The sequence below is a fragment of the Manacus candei genome, unplaced genomic scaffold (genome assembly GCF_025592945.1).
Source record: "Manacus candei isolate 608988 ecotype Guabito, Panama unplaced genomic scaffold, ASM2559294v1 h1tg000047l, whole genome shotgun sequence".
Classification (NCBI taxonomy): Eukaryota; Metazoa; Chordata; class Aves; order Passeriformes; family Pipridae; genus Manacus; species Manacus candei.
In genome coordinates, this window is record NW_026138095.1 from 5,741,387 (window position 1) to 5,755,013 (window position 13,627).

Sequence of the window (13,627 nt, forward strand, 5' to 3'; positions counted from 1 at the left end):
GGGAACAGGTGACCACTCTCAAACTGAACAAACGTAGATCTGCACAACTTTTCTGTTTTTAAACAGGCAGCTTGAGCATCTTCTAGAAAAATCAACCTTGCAAACCAGCAAGTGTTATGGTTTGCTGGATTTTTGGCAGCCACCTGGCTTCAAAACAATTGGTTGCTAAAATATTGTCTGCAATCATCATTTAAGGAACATATCCTTATACATTTCTAGCTCACCCTGAACAGCCAGAGGTTTCATGTAGCACAGACAGAAAAAGAAAAAAGAGAGACATGAACTGCAAGAAAAACCCACAAACAAGGCACAAATTTGATAGCACTGTAGCAATGTATTCAAATGAACTATTGCCCTGCTACCATCCCAACAGGTCCCACAAAAACACATCTGCATTCCTACTTGATAAGTTATCCACAGCATTCCTAAATCAGTGAGCTTACTGTTGTTTATGAGCAAAACCAGGTACAACACGACAATAAACTTATATAAATCTGCATACTTTAATAAGGTAATTAATTTATAAAGTAGATTCTACAACAAGGGAAGTAAAAATATATTGATGCAAAGGGAAATTTAAATGTTTAGGTATAACTCAAAGTCTGGTTTTCTACTGCATGCAGTAAGAATTTTCAGGGTTGTTTTACAAAGGATACACAGATTGGATTTCAAGTCAATATATGCAAGCATTGATTTGGTAGTACAAGAAACTTAAGTTTTCTTGCCACAGCAAAAAAGCTTTGAGGAAGGAGGAACTTGTATCCTGTGTCAGTCCCCAAGGTATCAATTTAGAGCTCTTTGTAGCCCTGTGCATAAAGCACCTTTGACTTTTCTTCTCCCCTTTTCTCACTTAAATGGTTTTCATTCTACTCCTGTATGGAAGCATCACTGTAGCTACAGGACAGACCTGGCCCATTTCAGCTCCTTAGGTTTCCAGGCAACGATTTTGGAAACACACCTTAAACTGCATAAGCCAACTCTGAATTTGGAAGCAGCCTTTAACTTCAACCACAGCCTTTTTCCAGTCACCCCCTCCCCAGCCTGTTCAGCCTTGTATCTGAAGAAGCACTTGAGAGACACACGAGTTAGATCAGGAAGCCAAACTGAAATATGCCCATCAAAAATACATATTTAGTTTTAACCTGGCTCCCTAAGGAAATGCCTCTGCTCACACAAAGGATGAGGCAAGACAAGCCCAGAAGTGCCACCTTCAGCCCTCACAGAGTTAGTGAAATTACAGCTTTACTAACTTGACAGGAACAGCACATACACTTGTTTGTCCAATTGTGATGGGATTAAATGGAGCAGAGTACTTGTTTTGGACTCCCACTAAGCACTTAGTTCTTCCTCAGGTATTCAGACAAATAACAGCAGAGTCTGCATTGACATAAACAGACAAAACAAGGAAGGCTGAGCAATGTGACCTAAATAAAATATGAGTTGTTTCAGACCTGCAAGGAATCCCCAATGATACAAACTCTTAGATTAAATGCTAGGAAAAACAAAAAAAATTCTATTAAGCCCTAATCTGTGTCCATCAGAGGGTCATTACATCTCCCTCAGTAAATTCTAAAGGTGCTTCAAGTGCCATTTCAGGGGCACTTTAGTGCTTCTTGGCACCTTGGTAATAGTGCTGAAACAAACAGAAGTGAAGGCATATTTTAAATACTACATAAGTCTTCCCTAACCCCAAAGACCACTGGAAAACAGGTGAGGGTGGAGGGTGTGTAAGGCAAAAAAAGATTAAAAGAAAAATTAAGAGACTTCTTATAAAATGTCAAAACTCCTAAAGGATTTCCCATTTTGCCAGTGCCCCAGACAGACCATTTTTTCCAGCAAAGGTTTGGCCCCTGATGGGCATTTAAGAGTCTTTCCCTGCAATAACAAAATCTGGTTTTGCAAAGTAAATAGCTTTGTATTCAAGCCCCTTCCATTATTTCATTCACCTTTGGCACAGACCAAGAAATCGAAGACAATGGAGAAGTATGTGCTGAACATATTTAGGTTACAAACTAAAAAACTTACTCTGCCAGCACATGGATGATATTTTAAGAGACATAAGTAAGCATATAACTGGATGCTCACAACTCAAGAGTCCAACAGCACGAGGAGCTACAGCAGGCCAGGAAAAATGTTATAGTTATAGGAGCAGAGAGATCTATAACATTATTAGACTCCAGTTGCCTTCCTACCACACCACTCTTTCAGATGAGCTTCTAAGCACTTGAAAGCATGATCTTATCTAAAACATTAAATGCTAGAATGGCTCTTTATTCCTCCATAATTTAGAATCACAGTAGTAAGATTGGTGTCTGCTTTGAAAGCCTTGTACCTTTTAAGAGCCAGATGGGGAGTTCTAGGACAAGATTTCAGTTTTCAGTGTGGACTCTGAATTTGTGTTAAGGGCTGAGTCGAGTTATTTTATTCATTTTTGCTGTGGTTTCATTTATTTTATGTAATTATTTTTAAAACATACATAATCAGAAGTTTATCAAAGTCCCTGCACACAAGATATACCAGGTCATACTTTGTTAATGACCACACTTATCACCTCTAGAATTCACAGAAAGATGGAACAGTCTTATCACTTGATTATCTCAAGATCCCTTATCCTACTGTATAGGACCAGTAGATAAACCTTGTACAATCTACAAGTGATCTACAATCTACAAGCACAGTTGAAGACAGACAGGGGAAGGGGGATGTTAGAGCTGGTGGCTGAAATTCATATGCACTGATAAGAAAAAAAAAGTGCTGTTAGAGAAACAGTATTGGTGTGGTCAGCAGGGGCTCTTAGTACCTTAGACAGTCTGGGAGACACTGCCTTATGGCTGTACCCATGACCTGTGAGAGAGTCACACTCTAAGCAAGACTTAAGCTCTGGGCTCTGGATTGTCCTAAAAATAATTAATTCCATAAAAAGAGAACCCATCTCAAGCTCCCCAAAACACCCAGTTTCAATTCTGCAAGACCACATCCACAACCTTCCCCCAAACACTTTGTCTTGTCCACAAGGGCCCCACGTTCACCCTTGTCTTACTCATCCTTCTTATTGCCTCTTTCTCTCTCCAAACCCAGATTCCCTCCCTTGGAGGATCCACATGGCCAGGTCATGTTTCCATGTCCTTATTTCATCATCTTCCTTGTAAAAACAGATCCTGGGGCTGTTTCTGAGTGTTGCAGAGCAGCCAACTAACCACTCCCTCAGAACCTTCCTGTGCACAGCACAGATCACCCAAAACACCATCATCAAGGCTTCATAAACAACAATTTATCACCAGTTCATTGTCATATGTTCATTACATTATGGTGTTGCACAAAACAATTTGCTTATATTTTGCTTTCAAATAATCCCTGTGCTTATTGCTGATGTTCAAGCACTATTTTGCAAGCTTCCTAGTTAGATTTTATGTCAGATTAGCATCAGATTTAAGCACCCTATAAAAGAACCCATCCTCCACAGGGAATTCCCAAATCACGGACACAAATTGTAATGCAGAGGATAAAGAAATTACCCTCTTACCATATAAATTGGATTAGATAATCACAAATTTATCATGCACAGTCACAGAGATGTATCTCAGAATTTTAAAAGACTGAGATTCTTCAAAGCCCACAGAAGAACAAGAGAGAATGGAAATGCACATCATTAGTTGCTTTGTGCAATTCTCCCTTGACATCTCCAAGTTGGTTTTCCCATCAGCACTGAAACAGTGTCTTAGTTTACCAAAACAGCCTCTAGTTCTAAGTCTGGTCTCATCTAAATCCATCTGTCATAAGTGTTACTTTTGCCTCAATGACTACATGTGGTTTGCAATTACTTCATACTCAGTGATAAATCAGCAATGGAAACAACGATCTTGGATCAAATTTCACTAAATGCAAACAATGTACACAATGTACAAAAAGCTGTCTGGTTTTAAATTCTGTTACTCTCCTGACTATACACTAATACCTTTCTTGGAAGTTCACTACTCTCTTCACTGATTAAAAAAAAAAAAAGCAAACAAACTAAAATCCCACACACCAAAAAAAACCCCCACAGAGATACATAGGAATTAAAATTTTCTCACGGCAGAGTTTTTCTGAATATTGTCTTGGGCAAAGCTGTGACTGAAAGAGCTCAGGCAGAACTCAGGTCCTGCTGCCAATTTATCCATAACACCTTGTAATGCTGTCATGCAACACACCACCTCTGCCAATGTTTTGTTTGCTTCTCAGCCTGAAACTGTTTCTCTTCTCATTCAAAACTCTCATCAAAATACAACATAGCAAAGGATCTCTATCTGCACCCTTTGTATCCACATTTGGGCTGTGTATGAAGAAATGAACGTCCAAAATGGTGCCCTAGAAATACACTGACAAAGAATAGAGTTAATAAGCAATAATTTACAGAAGAACTAGGGTAAAATATTTATTTAACTTTACAGAAAGATCTTTGGTATTTTAAACTATTCATAAAGTGTTTAATTGATGTATGTTTCATTTCAATATAAGTTCTGCCACTCAAAAAAAAAAAACACAGCTCATGACAGAACTTCCAGGGCACAGGGAGCTTTACCCTTCTCCTGCTGTCCATCACACTCAACCTGTGAAGTGCAGCTCAGAGACCCAGTGTGTATCATCACAGGAACAGGAGACACGCTAGAGAACATGAATAAATGCATTTTCCATTAAAGATAATGACTTTTTAATTCAGTGGGAGTTAGATCAGACTGTAACTAGGAATCAAAGTCCACAAAACCCCAGATTGAACTAACCAACACACAGCCACACTGCTACAGAACTCCAACTCCCATAAAAAGTCTTCCTTTGTTGAAAAGCTGGTATTTATGCATTCGAGTCATCTAGAAGACTGAAGAACATAAATTATTCCACCACACATTGGCAGTAAATTTGCATTTATTCAACTGGCTTCGGATCTGATTGTTTCAGGTGGCAGAATAGGAAAAACTTGTTTGACTAAATCTTAAAGTTTTGCCATCTGTTCACAAGCAATTTGCCAACAGAAAGACTCCAAAATTCATTTAGCATTTGTCAGGAGTTGCTCGCTCTATTATTGATTGTGCATGACTGTAAGACAAAAAGTAGCTCATGACCTGCCCGGGTTACAACTGACAAATGATCAGACTCACAAGTGTGAGTTAGGGAGGAATTCAAGTGGATAAAATAAATACACAGTAGCAACAACGCCAGCCCTCCCACAGACTCAAATAAATAAGCAAAAGGTTTTATTCTTGCAGTGGTTTGAGCTGAGAATTTACCTCTTCACAAAATAAGGGAACACTCACAACTAGCAACAATTCTGACTGCAAAGGAATTGATTCTGTGAGTAAGAAACTGGGGCCAAGAACAAAACCTGAACACTGTGAACCACTGAGCAAAACCAACTTGCCAAATGCCTACATGGAGCTGAATGTGGCACCCCAACTTGGCTTCATTTTTTTGATAGGAAATATCCTTTCATTCACAAATTCAAGTGGGTCTCATTCATGCTGGCTCTGCCAGATTCGTCCAACAGAGAAAAAAATGAATATATAACAGCACATCAGGCAATTCAGGGTAGTACATGCAAAGGTGTCTTCAGGGAAAAAAAACCCAAACAAACAAGGGGAATGCAGCCAACTTATTGAAAGTTTTCCACATCTCAAATATTCAAAATATCAAGATGGAAAATAAAAATATTTCCAAATCTAAAAATGTTTCAATTAAAATTGTCTGTGCACTTCATTGTGAAGGATTCAAAATCCTAAGAAAGCACCCAAATACAAGAGAGGGACTCAGCTGTTTCCAAGACCACCACAACAGATATTCCATTTTTAGTTTTTGCCAGCTGGCTCATAGACTACATCATCTTCTAAGCTGTTGGAGCATTTCTAATGGCTCAACATTCTTAAAATCCAATGATACTAATTATAATAGGGACTTGAATTATAATTTAGCTGTAGAACAAAATGTTACCAAAAACTGGATGCAGAAAGACACTTCAGATTCCTGTGCTCAGGAAGAAATTCTTGCTGATTTTAGCTGAATGGTCAGCAGGTAACATGAAAAGAAGTAGGAGTTGAAAATATTAACTTGTCTTTATTCCAAAGGCTTACTCATTTAAGAAATCTGACCCCCTCACAAAAATATATAAATTATTTCTTCAGAAACTGATAAAGAAGGCTTGAAAAGGAGTGAACACTAGTGGTAATTGCCTCTAAAATTCCAGCCAGATGATTAAATTTGTAGTTGCTTGGAGCATCCTTAATTGCAACTAATGCTTTCCAAAATAAGAGGTGAATTAAAATGGACACTTCTTCATTCAAATGAGGGCTTCTCCTCTTTTTATTATTCCAGTCAGTTTAACAAATGAATAAAAATGCAGACAGGGCAGAGGACAAGCACTGCAGCACCCGAATGAAAACTAACTTCCAATATATTTGTCATTTCACTTGCAAGTGGTAGCAATTCCTGCATTTTTGTACACTACTGGAGAGTCAGAAAACACCCCCTTAAACTCCTTAACGAAAAAAGCTTCTTAAGAAGTGTAAGTTTTACTCAACACTGACGTTCCTCCCAACATAGAGAGATAAGGACAGGGCTGTACAATGTCCTGGGGAGGACAACTCCTCAGCAGAGCCTCTCAAACCCTCCTGGCTCTGCACTGATTAACTGAAAACAGGTACAAGTCAAAAACACTTGTCAAATAACCCTCTGTCTGTTTGCAGGCCCTGGCACATGGTAATTCACCCAGACTCCTGCTCAGTCTGTGTGCATACCCAAACAGGTCATTATCTTTACATTTCCTGCACACACAACATTAATCCACAGACAGGTAGATTTTAAGGAGAAAGAGACTTCCAGCCTAATAAAGTCTATGTTAATAGCAACAACAACGATAAAAACTATCTCAAAAAGTACATTTAAAACAGATATATTTCAGAAAAAGAAGTCTTTATGAAGATACAATACTACTTCAGGCATTATTTTAAAGTCTTCCTCATAGACTTGTCTACACAGAACCCACCACAAGATTTCAGGTGTTTTAGGTATCCAATGCATTAAAGTATTTTATTAGGTCTTATGTATATTTATTTTTTTTATTTGAGTATTACAGTGGTTGCAGAGAAAGGGAACTATTTCCATTCCAGCTTCAGTTGATTTGCAGACAGAACCAACTCCTTTCATCCAGTAGTAGAAGCAATTACAGGGAAAAAAAAAAAAAAGAAAAAAAGAATGACTAGGCCAACAATCTGTTTTACCATGAAATCCAAATTTTGGGATGCAGAGATGAGGGCAGATGTGGACTGAAAAAACAAAAAAGGCATAAATGACAAAGCTTAATAATGTTACATCTTTGCCAAGATCTTTGCTTGTTCTTATCAATTGCATAAGGCACCAGAACAAGTATTTAAGACTTGTTCCTTGTTTTAAGGGCCCTTTAAATCACCCAAGGCAGTCTTTAGGACCAGGATCTCACAGGCAGCTCTTCCTTCATCAATCAGATCCTATTGTATTTGACAACTATTGTATAGCACAGATAATACTTCTCCAAGTCTGAACAAAATAAATAAAATGTGCTGAGGTCAACGCCACAATAACAGGAAAGACTAAGGCTCACAGAAACAAGGAAAGCCTTCAACACAAAGTGATCTGGTATTTTATGGGAAGTTCAAGAAGAAAATAAAAATGAAAACAAAATACAACAACAAAAAGAAGTAACCCTAAGAAATTCAGGATATTCTCCATTAAATGCTGTCACTGCCACGTTGACAGATGATGTACTGGATGGTAAATCACATTAGAAATGGACTATAAAAACAACTTGTTTGTGCAGTTATGGAAATGGTGTATTTTGGAAGTGTGTCATTCTATCCCAAGCCAAAATACAATTAGCAAATTTAAAGTTATATTGCAGCTCTTCATAAAGAAAAACAGTTCAACATTCAGAGTATGGACAGTTTGCAGAAAGTATATTGTGAACACATTTCTTCGTTATCTCTGCAGAGGCAATTCTGATTCAGGAATAAAAATAATAAAATTAAATTTAAAAAAAATGTGGAAAATATATACACACACAACTGCTCTGTCAGTGGAGACTTAATATTTGATGATGGCACTTCATGGGGACTTCAGGGGTTGTTGTTTGTTTGTTTTGTCTTTGACAGTTGCACTCAGGATGGAGAAATCAACTTTCAGGAAGATGAGTCTTGCTCCAAATTCAGCACTGAGGCTGGAAATTACTGCATGCACATGTGTATATGCACATAAATATGATAGGGGGGGTGTGTATGTGTATATATATATATATATATATCATTGTAGTTTTACTACAGAACCTTTTAATCTATTTGCAAGGTACCAGGAAGATGGGAGAAAGCCACTGCTGCTCCTCTCTGCATGTATGGCCATGATCCACCTTCCCAAAAGTGTTCATTGCCTCTTTTTCTTTTTTTTTAATCTTTTCCCTCCACAGGCAGCTATTTACATACAGCTTTCAATTTGCTGGAAAATCTTAAAACAAACATATGCACAGCCTGCAAATTGAGAACATCCTCAGTGAGATGGAACAAGAATATGGTCTGGATGTACAGCTTGGTTTTAAAGTAAATGACAAGGTCAGAATCATTTACCGAAATGGGCTGTTTAATCATCCTCTCAAAGCACTTAACATTTTGTTTAACTTACAGAGGGGGGGAAAAAATAATCCAGGCAGGAAAAAAAAAAAAATATGTTGTGTGTTGGCTTAGAAGAGCCTGTGAACAGGATTGCTTGATACTCTCTAAACAGGAAACCTGACTTCAATTCATTCAGTTGAACATAGAGGGAAAAAATTTAAAATTTCCATCTGGAAGAGTGGATGAGAAAAAATATGAAGACATATTTAAGTCTTTATTTTGGTAACATTTGAGAATATCTGTATCCCCTCAGCCCATATGGTGCATCAATAAGACCTACACTTCTGGTGCATCAGCCACTGTGAGTTAGGTGATGCCACTTCCTGAGAATCACCTGAGCCTCATAAAACATCAGTTTGTTATTTTAGGTATAAATAATCCAGGGTTACACAGTTACAACCTGATTCAAAGGACTATTAATCAGTGGCACAGTGGCAAAAAGCTCAGCAGAATGATCCATTACAGACAATGAATTCTTCCAGCAGATTCTCCAAGTTTCACAGTTTCCAGATGGCTCATCAAGAACACAGAGACCACAGATCTGCTCAGGTTTGCAGACTGACTAACAGAAGAGCAAGCAAAGCAGGGGCAGTACAGGCAGAGTCTGGTAAAGCCAACCTGGATCTTTCAATAGTCACTGAGATTACTGCCCCAATGTTTTAAAATTTCAAGCAAAAGACCATCAACCTCCAATCACCCAGCACAAAGTTGCCTAAGTCAGTTTTGCACACTGCTGCAACTGGTGTCAGTAGTTGCTCACTAAGCAAAGATAGTTAATTATAATAATAGTAAGATTACATTTAACTATTTATTTCCATCAACTACACAGTTATCCATGCAGGAAGGGAAGAACCTGTGAGGACTGTGGATGGCTGCAGTGTGAAAATACCACTTTCCTGTAACTGGTAGGAGGGTTTGATTCACTTAATCTAATTTCTCCCCACAGCCAGAAAATATAATCAGACATGCACCTGAGGGAGAGGCATCCTGTCTGAAATATAGGGTTGATTCTAATTTTTTTCAAAAAAATCAGAGAAGCCACCCAAACACACACACAGAGGCCAATCCTTTAAAGGCAGGAGCAAACTCGCTGGTACACAAGTGGCCAAAGGCTGTAGCTGTTCATTTGCTTGGGCTGAGAACAGGCACACTGGAGACATCAATGGTCAGACACCTGCCTATGGCACATTCCTTTTCACACAGGAGTTACAAGTCTCTGAGGAATGGGCTCTGTAATGAAAATGCCAGCACAGCCTCCACTAAAGCAACCCTCAGATGTGCTACTTAAACGGAGGGAATCACAATGTCCAAGAAAATGATACACTGGGGAACCAGTAAAGATGATTAGTGAGGCTTGGCACGAGGAGTTAGGCAGACACACTTTTGGAAGAACCTACTCCTTGCCAGATTTATTCTGACACGCCATCAGTATTCAGGTGGCACCAATTACAGCCTTATCAGCCACACTATATTGTAATCAAACCATGTTCCACCGTGGTGACATCCTGACCAGGGTTTATCAATGCCACTGTGATGTCTGTCACACACTACCTGTAACACCAGCACAGTTCAGTCTTTTTCACTGGATACATAAATTGCCTAATTTTGTCATTAGTAAGTCAAAGTCTTCACCCATCATTTTCTTCATTTGTACAAACTAAGATTGTATTATAAGAGTGGTTTTGACCAACATGTCATCAGTAAAAGATTTAAGTTAATTGCCACTGACTGTATGAGAAAAGCTGTCAGCCTTCCTCAATTTCATTTTGCAGGTGAATGACAAAGTAATGACTCTGGCTGATGGATACATTGAGAAAGACAGTAAGATGCAGATTACACTTTAAAAAGTACAAGATGCTAGCAAAATAATAATTCACTTTTGAACTGTATTGGTTATTTTAGTTATGTTTGGACACAGAATGTACTTAATATTTTAGTGATCTGCATTTTGATAGATATTTATCATGCACACAAACCTGTGGGACCACAGCAGCTTTTCTTTGTGTTTGGAAACTGCTCAGTGATACTGAACAAAACCCTTCCAACAAAACATTTATCTTCAGAAACTGTAGCAAGACAAAGAGAAAAAAGGATTTTTAAACAATAGATAGCCCACCCAAACTCCTTTTCATTTACAGGAATGGAACAGACTGAATTACCTAATCACACACAAAGAGAGTTTGGCTTCTTGTTGGGGTCTATTTTTCACTGCAAAACTAGTTTAGGTAATTGTCATCTGGGTTTGTCTACTCCAAGACTGAGCAGCCTTCTACCAGAGAATTAATAAATACATGTTCATTGCCAGTAGTGGGGGATCCTCAGTGTCCATTAGTCTGAACCACCCAGGATGGGCATCTGGGGAATGGGGTGGAACATGCTGGAAATGGGATAATCACAGCACAGCACTAGCTGTTAAAATTGCCTTACTTTCTATATGTATCTCTGGCACACACCTGGGTACCTCCACAACAGCTCAGTACTGGGACTCCTCTGGCATAAAGAGACAGGGAACACACAGCACCTGCTCCAAACCTACTTCCACTTTCATCCAAGGACACACTGGAGTGTCTGGTGTTTGTCTCAGATCCAACCAAACCACGAGCAGCCAGTGAGAAATTCAGACAGAGACACAATGATTAGCATAAATGTTACCTCATAAATATCTAAGTGTACACATAAGTGTATGCACTCTTATTTACATGTTAATGTATGACTGAATGATGTCACCAAGGAATCCCAAGAACATAAGGAGTTACTGAAATTGTCTTTAAGAATGAATTTCTGATTATTTCTCGCCACACTCCAGTCTGGTAGGAGAAGAGTTCCTTGGGATTACAACTCCCAGGTGAAATCCTTACCCCACAGACAACCAGGAAATCTTTGTACTGGCTCTTTAAAGGGCAAGACTTCACAGTTGGTAAAGTAGTATGTCCTCTCAAACTTCCTCAATCCAATTTCTGATTGTTTAGGCAGTTACTTATGCCTTCTTAGTGATTTGCTGACTTCACTCCCCACCATTTGGATTGCTCTGTGTTTAGGTGTATCGAGGAAGCCACATGTTTCTGTATCACACATTTTGGGATTCATTACAGGGAAAATTCAAAACAATAAAATCAGAAATTGAAAGGCTGCCACACTGTGAGAAGCAAGGAAAGCATCCATGCCATCCAGAACAAGATGCTGAATGTCTGAATAATGAAGAAACTGTCATAGATTTCCCTGCTAATAGGAAAAGGCTATCTTCCAGAACATTGCCCAAACAATTATTCCATTCTTGTAAGAGGGGAAAACCAGCAAAACAACAACATATCAGCTGTTCAGGCTGCCTATTTTTAGGAAAATGCATTTCACTTCTCTGGAAAGGGCTTTTTATAATTCACATTCCTAATGAAAAAAAAGTCATCTTTTCTTAATCAAGTTGTACAGCTAATCAAATGATTAATCACTTTGACTGTTATATGAAAATTAGTCCCTATTACATACATTTAAATTTGGGAGATTATAAGCTACATAAATTTGAAATTTAAAAAAAAAAAAACTAAAACAAACTAAATCCTCACCACTTCTCTGTTTGCTTGCAGCCAGACTGAAACAAAACTTTACATGAAGACAAAGGAGGAAATTGCTCTTCGGAACTCCACACAATTAAGTTTATGAAAGACCTAAGCAGTGGACTGGATTCGGCAATTAAGGCTTTTTTCAAGTAATTTATAACAAGGCTGATTACCATTGCCTTTCTGGATATAAATATAGATAAATCTCTGAACAGAAGGATGCAGTGCCAATTCAAGATACCCTTGCCAGTTGGATTTTGCCAGAATAGCACTGAAGGACTCATTTCCTGGGAAACCAATTTATGAAAAGCATAAAACCTTTCATATCCTAAACAAATATTAAAATGAAACGATAACTTAATGACTTGTTAATTATTGTCCTGAATGCTTATTTCTGTTTTGAAGCTTTGGAATCATAAACAAAGAACTGAAAAGAATTAATCTGAGGGCTATTGGTGCAAACCCATCAGAGATTTTATTAAACAATAGAGCAGCCATGAACACAGCTAAGTCTCTGCTATTATAGATATATATATATATATGTACTTTTGAAAGACATGACATATGGAATTGTTTCAGCAGCAATAGCCTCCTTTAGGGTTTGATCTTGCACTCATTGATGTGAGTAACTAAGTCCCCACTGACTTCAGTTGTGCAGCATCAGGGATTTAGGAACTCAACTACTGTAACCCATTTATTTCAGATTCCTAAATGCACTATTCACCACAGGCATTAAAGGCAGTTTAAAAGAGTGGGACAAATAAAGAAAAAAAAAAAAATCAGACTGGTAGTCTGTTCCATGAGAAGCCATTTCAATGAAGAACTTAAAGCCCTCTCTGTTTCCCAGTTGGAAACTGCTGGGGAAGCCCCAGTGAGGTTTGTCTTTGGCATCTCAGCTCAGCCACAAAAGGATTTATTCTGGAACATGCTGCTGCAGAAGCTGCTTAGGAAAACATGTGTATGAGTTAGAGAAATACAATCAGAACATGATGCAGAGTAGATTTCTCTGTAAGACACACTGAGGTACCACAATAAACAGGAATAGATACATGTCTCTGCATCTTTCTGTGATTCCATTTCCTCCAACTTTATACCAAAAGGCAACTTCTTGTCTTTATATTAAAAACTTTTTCCCCCTCTTTTTTAAACTTCCATCATATAAGTGCTCCTCTTCATGAATATTTTTCCTTTTTACATCTTCATTTTTGGGTCAGTTATGTAAGACTGTGTACAGTCCTGTTTGCAATATTTAATTAAAATCCAAGTATAATAACAGCAGTAAAGCCAGGCCAGGGGCTCACCTGCAGTGCCTGAGCACCCAGACCAGTGTGCAGGGTTCAAAGTCAATGCCTTCCCAAACCTCCCATTAATAGCAGGTGGCTGTCAAATATTTCAGACAACAACCCAGAG